Source organism: Desmodus rotundus, chromosome 5 (assembly GCF_022682495.2).
Source record: "Desmodus rotundus isolate HL8 chromosome 5, HLdesRot8A.1, whole genome shotgun sequence".
Lineage (NCBI taxonomy): Eukaryota > Metazoa > Chordata > Mammalia > Chiroptera > Phyllostomidae > Desmodus > Desmodus rotundus.
The window spans coordinates 13,493,143-13,507,251 of NC_071391.1; the positions used below are offsets into that span (position 1 = coordinate 13,493,143).

The window sequence follows — 14,109 nt, forward strand, 5'->3', positions numbered from 1 at the left end:
TGCACCGTGTTTACTCATTTGCTCATTGAGGAACATTGAGTTTTCTTCCATTTCTTAGCTATTTTGAATAAAGCTTCTGTGCACATTTGTGTACATATTTTTGTGTGAATGTAATTTTTTTTTGTCCTGGCAGGCATGTGCCCTGACCAGGAACTAGATCAGTTACCCACAAGATGGTGCCCAACCAACTGAGCTACACTGGTCAGGGCTCAAACCCTACATTTTTTAAGGTTTTGTTTATTTAGTTTTAGAGAGAGGGGAGGGAGGGAGAAAGAAACATTGATGTGTAAGAGAAACATCAACTGGTTGCCTCCTGAACGCCCCCATCTGGGGACCTGGCCCACAACCCAGGCCTGTGCCCTGACTGGGGATTGAACTAGTGACCTTTCAATTTGTAGGCCTACACTCAATCCATTGAGCTACACCTGGGGGCTACATTCTTTGTGTACATAACTTATTTACCTTGATTTCTGGTGCTTAGTTCTGGCATCAAAGCAATAATAACACTGTGGTTTTGCTTGTCTCTTTCATCTCATGATTTGTGTATATGTTAACATGTATTAATACTCAAAACCCACTAGGAGGCAAGTAATAGTTAGCTCTGGTGAAGTTAGCTCCCTTATAGATAGGTAGATTGAGGCAGGGATAACATGGAATTTGCCTGAGGTTATAGCATGAGTCATTGTGTTCTGACTCTGATTCATTTGGATTTATTCATTACTTCTCTCTGTCTCCTGAATCAACTCTTTATAATTATGACCTTCTAGGTGTGGGGACATGAAAAAGGTTTTTTTTTCTGTATCTGAGGATTAATGCCTGTTTTATAGAAGCACTGTGGTGAGGTGGTTAGAGCATGCACTTTGGCAACTGATTTGATTTTGAAACTCTCTTCCATGTGGGCAAATAATTTAACTTGTCTAAGCCTCAGTTTTGTGATTTGTGAAATGGGGATAATGACAGTACCTATCTTCACATGTCATTGTGAGAAATAAATGATACATTGTGTGGGAAAGTGCTTAGCACTGCAAGTGAGTAGCAAATGTTCAATGAATGTTACAAGTATTTAAAAATGTGTTACATTCTGCCACTTAACTTTATCAGTTGGTTGATAATTGGATAAATATTGGGATTTTTCTGTTATATACTTATAGGGCTTTAAGATTATTGTTATTTTTGAGGTGAGGATACTTTCTTTGAATGCTATTTCAAGTTTAATTTTATATGTAATTATTTTAAAATAGGGAGTAATGTTGGATTATATTTATTGTATTAATTTGTATGAAAATATTTTAAACTTTCTCCTGGGTTATTCATATTTCCTCAGGCTCATATTCATAAAAAATAGGAAGTAATTCTAAAGTACTGGTTTTTCTCTTTAATTTGCTCCCTCTAAAACATTACTTTCCATATTTTCTTCCTAGTATTTATCAGTACTTGAAAGTATCACCAATTTTTAATTACATAAATAATCCTGCTTCTTGAGGGCAGGAATGGTCTTGTTTACTGTGGTATCCTCAGCATCTAGAATAGTGCTGAGCACATAGTAGATGTTCAATAAGCACTTGGCTGTCTGTCGTTGCTTTTGCATCCTTCCCCCTGCCCTTAAGTATTTTTTGTCTGGGGAAATGGAATCCAGCTTCCAATCAGAGCTTGAAGTGACTAGGATCTTAAATCCAGTGTCTTATTTTGATTGGCTGAGAAATGTGATTGGCAAAGTGGAGGAGCATCTGGACCTTCTGGCATAAAAGCTCTGCACTTAATAATTTGACTTCTTTTCCTGAAGCCTTCAGGGAAATTTTTCCTTTCCCTATTCTGGTCAGCCAAGAACCTGACCTGGGCTGACTCTAACATTGGAGAACACTGAACACAGTATCTGCTGAGCCAAGGACTGGGAGTCAAGCCCTGATGGTATCTGAAGGAAAAGCCTGAATTCAAATCCTGCTTTGGCGACTGACCCATCTTTTGAACCTAGATGAATTTCTTAGCCTTTTCCAGGTTTTATTTTTATTTGCCTGGTGAGTAATGTCATCTGTCCTGGGGCTTATGAGGGTTCCTAGGTGAATGTTCTCAGAGCTTTTTACAATACTGTTTGCTGTGGCTCCCGGTGTTTCCAAGAATGGTTAGGGGCAGTGTGGGTGCTCCAGGGAGGAGAGCTGGGTCCTTTTTCACCTCAAGACTGTGGAAAACAGAAAGAGGTGATCCTTTGTGATTTGGCTCCACTTTAGCCTCAGTACTATTGGTGGATGAAAGGTATGCTGTTGCAAAAGTCATTAGGCCCATTTGCCTGAGTCAGCTGGGGTCAGTTCCCATTTCTGGGGTTAAACAGTTTATGCCTCTGAAATTTCTTTCATCAAAAGCTACCTCTTTTCAAATAAGTTTTTTTTTTTTCAAAAGCTACCTTTTTTTTCCTTGCTAATAGACAATCTCTTGCCAGTATTGTGCACTTAAAGGTAGCCTTCCTAGTCTTCTTGATTTTCTATGATAGCTTGGGACCCAAAACTTGAGCTCCATTTTCTTTCGGGCTCAGTGGTTTCCTCCTTGTTTTTCCTTGAGTTTTCAGGGGTTCTTGTGTTTTCAGCACACTGTTTCCTCCAGAATAGTTTGCAGATAAAACGTCATTTCTTTTTTCTTCGTTCTCCTGAGATAAGTAGGAGTAAGGGAGATTGTCGGTCTCAAATTTGGGATGTATGGCTTTCTATTTCTAGTTTTGACCACTCTGTTTTCAAGCACAAACTTTCCTGTGTTTTGCATGTTAGGTTACATCATTGTAAGTTACTTTATAAAGCCCTAGTAAGCAAAATCTGTAGCAGAAAAATTGGTGCTTTTTCATCCTCTTTGTTATAATAATAATAATTAGAATTTATTTAGTTTTGTATCCTCAAAGCATTTTGTAAAGTTGTTAGCCTATTTGTGATACACTGTGTAGAGTTCTTCCTTATTCTGAGCTTGTATATCGAAACATTGGTAGTGGATATGAGAACAAAGAAGAGATTACATTGCTTGCTTATCTCTTGGTAAATTTGGACTGACAATCTTTGTATCAGGTACTGGATTCATTATTACCTCCTAGCCTGACTTTCTGGATGGAGAGACCACTTGTATTTTAGAGTGTTTGTAATTCTGAACATAAATGCAGTAGAGGGTTCAGGCTCTGTATACAAGTATTTTATTTCTGCATTTTGGCTTTTTGTAAAAGAGACTGTGTATAATATTGTTTTGTGTTGGTTTTGATTCTATCAAATTACTTGCTTTCAATTTGTAAGGTACTCTCTGATTCTGTGTCATAGCCTCTCTGTCAGAACTGACTAGGTGCCACACATCCCATTTATTGTTTGCTCCAGTTGTTGGTTTCTAACTTGGTTTTTACTTTAAAAAATACAGTAGTAGCTGTGGCTGGTGTGGCTGAGTGGATTGAGTGCTGGCCTGTGAACCAAAGGGTTGCTGGTTCAATTCCCAGTCGGGGCACATGCCTGGGTTGGGGGCCGGGTCCCAGCTGGGGGCCTGTGGGAGGCAACCTGTCCATGTGTCTCTCACACATCGATGTTTCTCTCCCTCTCTCCCTCCCTTCCCTCTCTCTAAAAATAAATAAAATCTTCAAAAATAAAAGTACAGTAGTAATCCTGCCTTGAATTTTTTGAACTCCCATTTCTTCTGAGACACTCAGAGGACATTATTATATTCCGTTAGGATAGAAAGAAGGTATTACTGCTTTCAGTTCATACATGGAGGAAAACTTGAAATTCAGCAAGAGGATTTGTCCAAGAAGATGTAGCAACTCAGCTCAAAAATCAGTTATTGGAGCTTCTTACTTCTTAGTCTTATCTTTACCCTTACATCTGGCATTCTAAAATTCTAGAAAAATTTCACACCCCTATTCCCATCCCTGTTATCAGAATATATTCACTTCCTCTGTACTTTGTTGCAAGTGTTCTGTGTTTCACATATGAGGGTAAAAAAGTATTGTTGCCATTTCTGAGATATGTATTGTTTTTTAATCCTTACCTGAGGATTTTTTTAAAGATTGATTTTAGAGAGTGAGGGAGGGGGAGAGAGAAGAGAGAAACATCGATGTAGGAGAAAAACACTGGTCAGTTGCCTTCTGTACATGCCCTGACCAGGGATTGAACCCTCAACCTTTGGTTGTATGGGACAACGCTACAACCAACTGAGCCACCCGACTAGGGTCGAGGTATGAATTTTTTCTTTTTAGAGATATTTGACTTGTAGAAATTGAATTTACAATTTTGAACTCATTGATACTACCTCATAACCATGTTTTTAAAATCTAGGTGTTTATGAGAGTTTGGGCTTTGTTTTGGGTTTTTCTCATAACTGGATATAAATACATATTCATAGTCATTCTTTTTTTTCCTTGATTTTTTAAAAAGCCTCATGTATTGGGGTGACATTGGGTAATAAAATTATAAAGGTTTCAGGTGTATGGTCTTGTTTGGGATCTGTGCTGCCTGGACTTTGTGTCATTTTCCTTCACCAGGTTAGGGACATTTTCAGTCATAGTTTCTTCAGATAGGTTCACAATCCCTTGTTCTCTCTCTCTGTTCTTCTGGTACTCCTATGATGCACATGTTGCTAAGTCTCGTGTTGTCCCAAAGTTCCCTTAAACTATCCTCATATTTTAAAAATCCTTTTTTCTTTTTGCTGCTCTGATTGGGTGTTTTCTGCTACCTTGTTTTCCAACTCCCTGATTCGATCCTTTGCTTCATCCAACTGACTGGTTTTTCCTTCTATTCTGTTCTTCATTTCAGATACTGTATACTGTAATTCTGACTTTTTTTAATGGTTTCTATGTTCTTTGTTTGTTGTAGTTATTCACCTGGAGATACTATGAGATCCCACAGGTTTACGGGCTCAGTCCCATAAAACTACAAACACTCCCTCTTCCCATGCCGGTTGAAATTTCAAGATGTCACCTGTGCTTCTGATTGGTGATAATTGTGAGGGTCCCACAACCCTGTGGGTTTGATTAATTTGATAGAGCAGCTCACAGAACTCAACCCTTTACTTGGATTTTCCTTAAGTAATTCTAAAGTTTTCTTTAAGTTTATTGCAGTGACGATGAACAGCTAGATGAAGAGATACATAGGACAAGATCCAGAAGGGTCCCAAGTATAGGAGTTTCTGCCCCGTGGAATTGGGGTGCATCACCCTCCTGGTATCAGAATGTGTTCACCAACCTGGAAACTCATCAGATCTTGTTGTTCAAGAGTTTTTACAGGGCTTCATCTGTAGGCCTTCTCCCCTTCCCAGAGGTCAGTGAGTGGAGCTGGAAGTTCAGCCCTCTAATCTCTTACTCCTGGTGACCAGTTCCATCCTGAAGCTGTCTAGGGGTACTTCATTAGCATAAACTCAGGCGGGCTCCTTTCACTTAGGAAATTCCAAGGGTTTTCAGAGCTCTGCACCTGAAATGGGGAAGAAGACCAAATACGTATTTCTTATTATAAATCACAGTATCATATCACCTCAATTTTGTGGCCTAAAACAGTAATGATTTATTATTTTTCACAATCCTACATTCAAGGGTCAGGAATTTGGGCAGAACTGGATGGTCTTTCTGCCCATTGTGGCATCATCTGTTGGAGCCACTCCTTTGTCCAGTGGCTGGGCTGGGTTCAATAGGGTTTCAAATCATTGGTCTGGTACCTTGATAGTCTTCCACATGGCTTCTGTCTCTCTAAGTGGTATATTTTTATTTTTAAAGATTTTATTTGTTTATTTTTAGAGAGAGGGGAAGAGAAAGAGAGGGAGTGAAACATCAGTGTGTGAGAAATACATTGATTGGTTGCCTCTCACAAACTGCCAAGTGGTGGACCTGGCCTGCAACCTAGGCATGTGCCCTGAGCAGGACTTGAACCAGTGATCTTTCAGTTCACAGGGTGGCCCTTAATCCACTGAGCCGTGCCAGCCAGGGCTCCAAGAGATATTTAATCATCAAGGGCCTCTCTACCGGCATTCCTGCAGGACATACTGAGTTTCTTTACAGCTTGGTGGTTGGTTTCCAAGAGTTAAAGTGGAAGCTGCCAGACCTGGAACTGGCACATCATTGCTTCTGCTACATTTTGTGGTCAAAAACCAGGTCATAAGGTCAGCCCAGATTCAAGGGAAGAGAACTGTTATCATCTCTCAGTGGATGGAACAGCACGGGTGTAGGGTAGGAAGGAATTGGTGGCTGCTGTCTTAGGAGAGGATCTATCACAGGCAGGTAAACTAAGCTGGTTATGGAGAATATTGATTTGGGATGGACTGGCAGTGCAGGGAGGTCATTAGTACTTGGTCTGCCGTGTGGATGGGAAAGGGTTAGCATGAGACTGTACATGAGGACTCCTTTTTTTCCCTCAGGTATGTGGATGAAAAGGGGCCACATAGTAAACCTGCCAAGCTCAGGGGAGGCCAGCATTTCAAGCCCTGCAAACACAGAGACCAAAAGTAACCAGTAACGGTCTGAACAAAAAAATTCGTAACTAAAAGTGGATCATGGTGGGTAGTCACATCTAGGCCTGTTAATTCCTTGACAAGGTCAATCTTTTTATCTCATCTGTCTTTTGTCTTTTTGGATCTAAGATAACATCCCTTTGGAATGTCAGAGTAATTCCCCTTTTCTGACCCCTTAGGGTGGCACACCCACCAAAGCAGAGGCAAGACTATAGAACCCTCATTGTATCTTGGTCACCAAATACCACTCTTTGTGCTGTAAACTTAACTGTAGCCTATATCCACTGATGTAAAAGAAAAGTGTGTGTGTCTTTGTTTTGCTCCTTGTCCAGTCAGATTTCCCAGTTTTGTGTTTTCCTATCCCCTTAATCAACCACTGATGAATTTCACATAACCACCCACTTACTGTATTTTTCAGACTATAAGACGCACCCCCCAAATTTGGGGTGGGGGTGGGGGTGCATCTTGTAGTCTGAATGTAGCTTACCTGGCTTGCTACAGGGTTTCTGCTTTAAAGGATGTTATTAAATATTTTACCACATTTTTTGCTTCAAAAATTTTTTCCCTATTTTCCTCCTCTAAAACCTAGGTGTGTCTTATGGTCCGAAAAATACGGTATATCTCCTCCTTTTATTCTAATGTATAAACTGCCATTTTGGGTGCATTTTCTCAGTTCATTGAGATTTTTGCTTCCTGGCAATTATTGTCAGTTTGGCTCAAATAAATGAAAAAATTCTCTACAGGTTTGGACATTTCGTTTTTATGTCTACAGGTATATTTGGGTCATATTTCATGTTTGACAAAAGTGTGTGCACAGATTTGACAGAGTAGGTACAATCACATTTTCTGTTAATTGTATTTTTTAAGATTTATATTATATCCTAATTGCCAGAGAAAAGTAAATTTACTGTGGCATCTATTCTCTGACAGGTAATTTTTCTTACTTTGATGGAGTTTGTAGTTTTGTAGGATAAAGACATAGTAGCTGAATTTATGATCTAGGTTCAGTTGGTACTTCATCAAATTTAAAGTGATTTTTGGTCAAAGGGCTTGAAGTCCCCTTTTTTTCAAAAACTGTAAATGAATTTCTGTAAAGGAAGGAGTGGGATTTTTATTTTTATTTTTTTTATCAGCATCGTTTAATTTTTTCACTTTTGAGGAAATGAACATTAAAAATATAAAGCAAACAGATTTCCAATTGATATTGTAAGGCAGTGAAACATTGACTGAGGGCCTAGTTCATGAGAGACTAGTACATGAAATAGGAGAGCAACAGTATGTGGAGGAGAGAACCAGAAGTGGGGAGAGATGCAGTTATTCCAATAAATGAGTTGATTGCACTCCATGAACTCCCTTCCAGGTCTAATAGTTTTCTCATTCATACCCTGGAACACTACTAGAAGGGAAGATTTGGGGTCTGAATTATTAGCCAGGTTGCAGATACAGCTCTAAGTTGTTGGCTCTTTGTTTGTTTTTTATTTATTTATTTGAGAGAGAAAGAGAGAGAGAGAGAGAGAGAAAGGAAGGTTGGGGGGGCAGGGGGAGAGAGAGAGGGAGAGAGAAAGAGAAACATGGATTTGTTGTTCCACTTACATCTGTTTGCTTCTTGTAAGTTCCCTGACCAGAGATGGAACCCGCAGCCTTGGCATATTGGGATGACATTCTAACCAACTGAGTAACCCAGTCAGGGCCTGGTTCTGGTTTTTTAATTGACTTATACGCAGGTTGTCCAAATGTCATTTGATTATTTTGTCTTGTAAATTATTTTATTGAGTACATTTGACTTTGTTGTCTGGTAACAACCTTTGAAATGTTTGAAATCTGCTATTCTTAGGAATTTGAGGCACATCCGATCTCTGAAGTTTTATCCTTTGGTGAGGGAAACCATAGTGAACCCCAAAGAGGACTGAATACTAATGATAACAATTAACAGCTCCACCACTTTTTTGTTGGAGCCTCACACAATCTGATAAAGCAGATATTGCGGTTCCTGTTTTATGCAGGAGAAAGCTAAGTCTCAAAGAAGTCGTCACTTGCCCGAAGTCATATAGCTAGAAGGTGGAGCAAAACTGCTGGCATAAGATGATCACATTGCAAGGAGAAACTGTAAATCCAACCTTTATTTCCCACCTGGTTGTGGCGTACTCGTTAGGTGATTTTTTATTAGTAATAGTAAACATTGGGTTGGCCAAAAAGTTGGTTTGTTTTTTTTCCTGTAACATGGCTCTAGTAGCGCTTAGACTTTGAATGAAGTCTTTAACTTCATTTGAAACAATTTTGTTAGATTGTTTTATGACAGCTGGCATATCAGTGTGCATTTAAAAAAAACAAAAACTGGTGAATTTTCGTATAGCCATTTTAATATTGAAGGAAGAAAATACACAATATTTTTGGCATATTATGCTTTATTATTTCAAGAAAGGTAAAAATTCATTGAAACGCAAAAAAAGATTTGTGCAGTGTATAGAGAAGGTGCTGTGACGTTTTGTGCTGGAGATTTCTCTCATGGTTGGGGTGACCAGTTGAAGTTGATATTGGTCAAACTGAGACATTAATTGACGTCAGCCAACGTTATACCATAAGAGAGATAGCTGACAGTCTCAAAATATCCAAATCAATTAAGTCATTGGTGAAAATGAAACCATATGGACTTTTTGGCCAACCCAATATAATTATGTCCTAGCACTAAGCAGAGAAAAATTTTAAGGGTGGATTATCTTCCTAGCCTTATGAAGTAATCAGTCATGGGTGGGGACGGGGTGGAAGTGGGGTAGAATCTTGGCGTGGCATTTGTGTTATGTACACAGGTTGGGGCAAAAGTAGGTTTACAGCTGTGAGTACCGAAAACACAGAGCTTATTCTTGTATTATTATTAATTAATTATTGTATTATTTTCCATGTGAACAATTGTAAACCTACTTTTGCCCCACCCTGTGTATCTCAGGTGTATCCTTCTGGTTCTCCTTCCATGAGGCTTTTGGTGATTGAGAATTGATTCTGGGGACTGTGTAAGGGCTTCCCAAAGACTCTTTTGGTACCCTTTGTTTCATTCTGGTTTAAGGGACAGATTGGGAAACTTTGTTTCTTCCTCCTTTTTAAAAAGAATGAAAAACACACTTGACCGGCACTTCCTCCTGTTACAGTTAGTCTGAATTCAGTTTGATTTAGCTCCTTTTGTTCTTTATAGAGAACTAAGTAAACATTCTTCTCTTGTGGCTCTAAAGAGTGTATCAGGGGAGAAGTACTTTATCCTTTTAAAGAAACACAAGCAAATATTTTTCTTCAGACAAAAGGAAAACTGTGCAATTGTTTTAGTACCTTTGACTTCTTGGCATCAGTCAGACTTTATCTTGCTTGAACTTTCAGTGTGTTTAGGGAATTGATAGATAAGCTCTTTGGTAATCCTGAGCTTTAGTTGTTTTAGTTTTCTTGATAACCAGTGTTTATAGCAGCTCTTTCCTCTTTCTTCTGGTACCTGTAGTAACTCCAGGCTGCATCACAGTTTTCTGAATCATACGGTGTTTGTGACCTATATTTTCTTCTTTCTCTTGAATTACATCAGGTCAGAGGTCAGATTTTTTCTTTTTTAGGAGTTAGACTGCTGCTGTTTTCACATGTTATCAAATTATAAATAGTTTAAATGTATTTCTTTGAAAGTAATTTTAGGCTCTGCTAATAGGCAAGGGACCCTTAAAACTAATTTCTTATGGCCCTGGCTGGTGACTTAAGCGCCTGTGAGCTGAGGGGTCACAGGTTTGATTCCCCGTCAGGGCACCTGCCTGCGTTGTTGGCCAGGTCCCCAGGTGGGATGCGAGAGGCAACCAAATGATTGTTTCTCTCCATTTCTTCCTCCCTTTCCCCTCTCTAAAAATAGATAAATTAAATCTTTAAAAAAACTAATTTCTTCTGAGATTCTCTATATTAGGTTAAAGAATTATAGGCTCAAAAAGAATTATAGACTCAGTAAAGGCCGAAGGTGAATGAATGTGAACTGTATTTCTGCATCTTTTTGGTTAGTAATTATTCTGCTGCAAGGCAGTTTCACTTCTAGACTTTTGGTTTTAAATGACTTGTAAGGGTCATCAAGGAGACTGTTTCCTTCCAGTTAGTTCATCCTTGGTTTATTACAGCCTGTTGACATTTTCAGTGTATACATATTTACATCATGTACTAATGAGGGATGATAGCTATATCATGAGGATACAGGCCAGAGTTTGTTCCTTTTTCACTCTTCAGGGAACTGTGTGCTGTATGTGATAAGGAACTTGGAGTTGTGTCTTTCCATAGAATCTTTCTGACTTTTTACGTTTTAATATTTCAGGGTGACGCTCCTTTAAACACAGGCTATAAACATTTTTGCTTCTGTCTATATTTGGAGGCATCTTGTTGTATACTTTTTATATTGTAGCCTTTCATGAAATGTAAAGTGCCAATTTGTTTGACTGTTGACAATGAGCACTTATTACTTCTTAAATTTCAAAAGTAAAAAGAATACTGTCTTTTCTAATTATTAAGTCACCTGTAGTCCCACCAATCCAAAGATAACCATGGTTATTATTTGCTTATATTTCTTTTGTATTATTATTCTCCAAGAGCTTTTTTTATTTTTTATTTTTTTTAAGATTTTATTTATTTATTTTTAGAGAGAGGGGGAAAGGAGGGAGAAAGAAAGGGAGAGAAACATAGTCTGGTTGCCTCTCACACGACCCCAATAGGAGACCTGGCCTGCAACCCAGGCCTGTGCCCTGACGGAAATTGAACTGGTAACCCTTTGGTTTACAGGCTGGCACTCAGTCCACTGAGCCACACCAGCCAGGGCTCCAAGATCTTTTTTAAAAATAAAATGGGGATCATATTGTGTATGTAATTTTGTATTCTGATTTTTTCACATCATTAAGTATTTCAAAAAATTTTTTAATAGGTAATACATTTCAAAAATAAAAAATGACATAAAATAAACAAGCAAGATGAAAGTCTTCCATCTCTCTCTCTCCATTCACTTTGTCCCTCAGTCCCTAATAAGTGTTAATTTTTCCTCTTGTTCAGACCAGATCGGGCATATTCGGGCATATTCAGGGTGGTATGGCTGTAGGCTCTCCTCTTGTTCAAAAGGTAGCATTACTGTCCTGACCAGTGTGGCTCAGTTGGGCCATTGTCCTGCAAAGTGAAAGGTCATGGATTCGATTCCCGGTCAGAGCACGTGCCTGGCTTGTGGGTTTGGCCCCTAGTTGGGGTGCGTATAAGAGGCAACTGATCAAGGATGTTTCTCTCCCTCTATTTCTCCCTCCCTTCCCCTCTTTCTAAAAATAAATCAAATTTAAAAAGTAAGTTTACAAAAAAAGTTTTTAAAAAGGTAGCATTACTACATGTATTGTTCTGTACCTTGATTTTTTCCCTCTCTTAACAGTGTATTTTGGGGAATCTCTTGTCAGTACTGAAAACCATTCCTCATGTAGATTAGTCATATAGTCCCTTTTAAATGGGTACTTGAGTTGTCCCCAGTTTTTGCTATTACAAATAATAAGACAGAAGTAGTAATTAAAGGCAAAAAATTAAGCATTTACCCCGCTTCAGTTATTAAGGGATAGTTCTCTCCAGAATGCAAGCTAGTTATTGTACAAACAACGATGACATTAGGAAATCTAACATTTTTCTGCCCCCAAATGAAACAGTTCAAGAAAGAAGCATCAGTGACTGCTAAACCATTAAGCAAAAGGTTAAGGAGGAACAGGATATTCACATGGTGCCAAATGTTAGCCACAGATTACTAATTGTAAAGGGAGAAATATACCTTTATAAAGGAAGCTCTCTCTAGTTGCTACAGATTCAACAAGTGATCATGTTTTGCCAAGTGATCACATAAGTTATCAAGTTTGACCAAGTGGGGCAGTCTGAAAATGTGTCACCTGATATATTGCATTAGGAGGTAATAGATAGCATCACCCATGAAGCATTCTCTCCAAAAAACACTTAATCTAAATCTAATCAGTGTTTTAGAACTAACCTTCTGTTTACAGGAAATATAAGGGATAAAAAGACAAGCTAAATGGCAGTGTGAAGAAACAATAAAGCGAAATTAGGATGTCATACATTCTGCAAGTCAACTATTCCCGTCTTTTTAAAAAGCTTGTGTTGTAAAAACAAAAAATAAACCAACCAAAACAAAACTTAAGGCCATTCTAGAGACTGAAGAGACATGGTATCCACTTTTTTTGCTTGAGTCCTTGATTTAATTCTGGATTTAAAAAAATGCCAACTTATTAGAGACCTTTTTTTGGACAGTTGGGGAAATTTGAATGAGGACCAAGTATTATGCAATTGGTGTGATAAGAGTATTGGGTTGACCAAAAAAGTCTGTTTAGTTTTTTCAGTATTATAAAAGACAGACACATTTTTCATTTTCACCAATAACTTTATTGATTTGGATATTTGAGTATGTCGGTTATCTCCCACTATTGTGGGTAGAGGCCAGGGGTTTTGATAGACATCTTCCAATGCATAAGACAGCCACACAGCAAAGAATTATTTGGGTAAAATATCAATAGTACCAAGAAACTTTGCAAATGACTTCTGACACATTCGATCAGTCACCATGTCTTCTCCATATACTACATAAATCTTCCCAGTTCAAGGCACATGCCTAGGTTGTGGGCCAGGTCCCCAGCTGGGGACGTGCGAGAGGCAACCAATTAATATATCACCAGCACGTTGATGTTTCCCTTCCTCTCTTTCTCCCTCCCTTCCCCTCTTTCTAAAAATAAATAAATAAATAAATAAATAAATAGTTTCAAATGAAGTTAAAGACAACTAAACATTGCTAGAGCCATCATATGGAAAAAACTAAATGAACTTTTCGGCCAACCCAATATTTGGCTTGCTTATGAAGCTAAATGTCCTTATTCCTAAGAGATGCATAGTAGGGTGTATAGGGTTAGAGTGTGTTGATGCCTACTGAAATGGTTGAGACAAAAATTAAAAAAAAACCCCACATATATAGCCATATCTCTATTCTTGGATATGGATAGAGCAAATTTAACAAAATATTAATACTTTTTTAAGACTTTATTTATTTTTTTAGAGAGGGAGAAAGAGGGGAGAAAGATTGATTTGTGAGAGAAACATCCATGGGTTGGTTGCCTCTTGCATGCCCCAACTGAGGACCTGGCCCACAACCCAGCATGTTCCCTGACTGGGAATTGAACCAGCGACCTTTTGGTCCACAGGCCAGTGCTCAATTCACTGAGCTACACAAGATAGGGCTAATAATTCTTGAGTCTGAGTGGTGAATAGTGTATGTTTATTCTATTTTAAAAACTGTATTTTTGAATTTTTTAATAAAAAGAGTTGAAGAGACTGCTGCAATGAATAACATATACATTATTTTGAAATGCCATTTTATTGGGCTACATATTCCATTGCATATAGGAGCCACAATGTAATTTTTGCACATATGTGTATTTTGCTGCCAGTTGACATTTTAGTTGAATTTTTTATTTTATGACAATTTTATGCCCTTAGATGTTGTGTTGGATAATGAAAAGGAACTGAAAATCTTTATTCTCTTCTCCTTTATTCTCTACTCTGGAACTTGAACAGAGAAGAAAAAAAGAAAGTGAGAAAGATATTTCAGAGTAGTCCTTACACACTTGCTTTTAGGTA

The 14,109-nt window shown here is 38.3% G+C and overlaps 1 protein-coding gene across 9 annotated transcripts in view; it reads left to right on the forward strand.

Moving 5' to 3' along the window:
• Positions 1-14,109, forward strand: part of AMBRA1 (autophagy and beclin 1 regulator 1) — a 172,037-nt gene that overhangs the window by 17,440 nt on the left and 140,488 nt on the right. The window contains exon 1 of one of the 9 annotated variants that reach the window (XM_045194106.3): positions 6,030-6,495. The exons of the other annotated variants lie outside the window; for them this stretch is intronic. The gene's annotated coding sequence lies outside the window, so the exon portion shown is untranslated. Of the gene's footprint in view, positions 1-6,029; positions 6,496-14,109 lie in introns of those variants that run through there. 9 annotated transcript variants of the gene reach the window in all.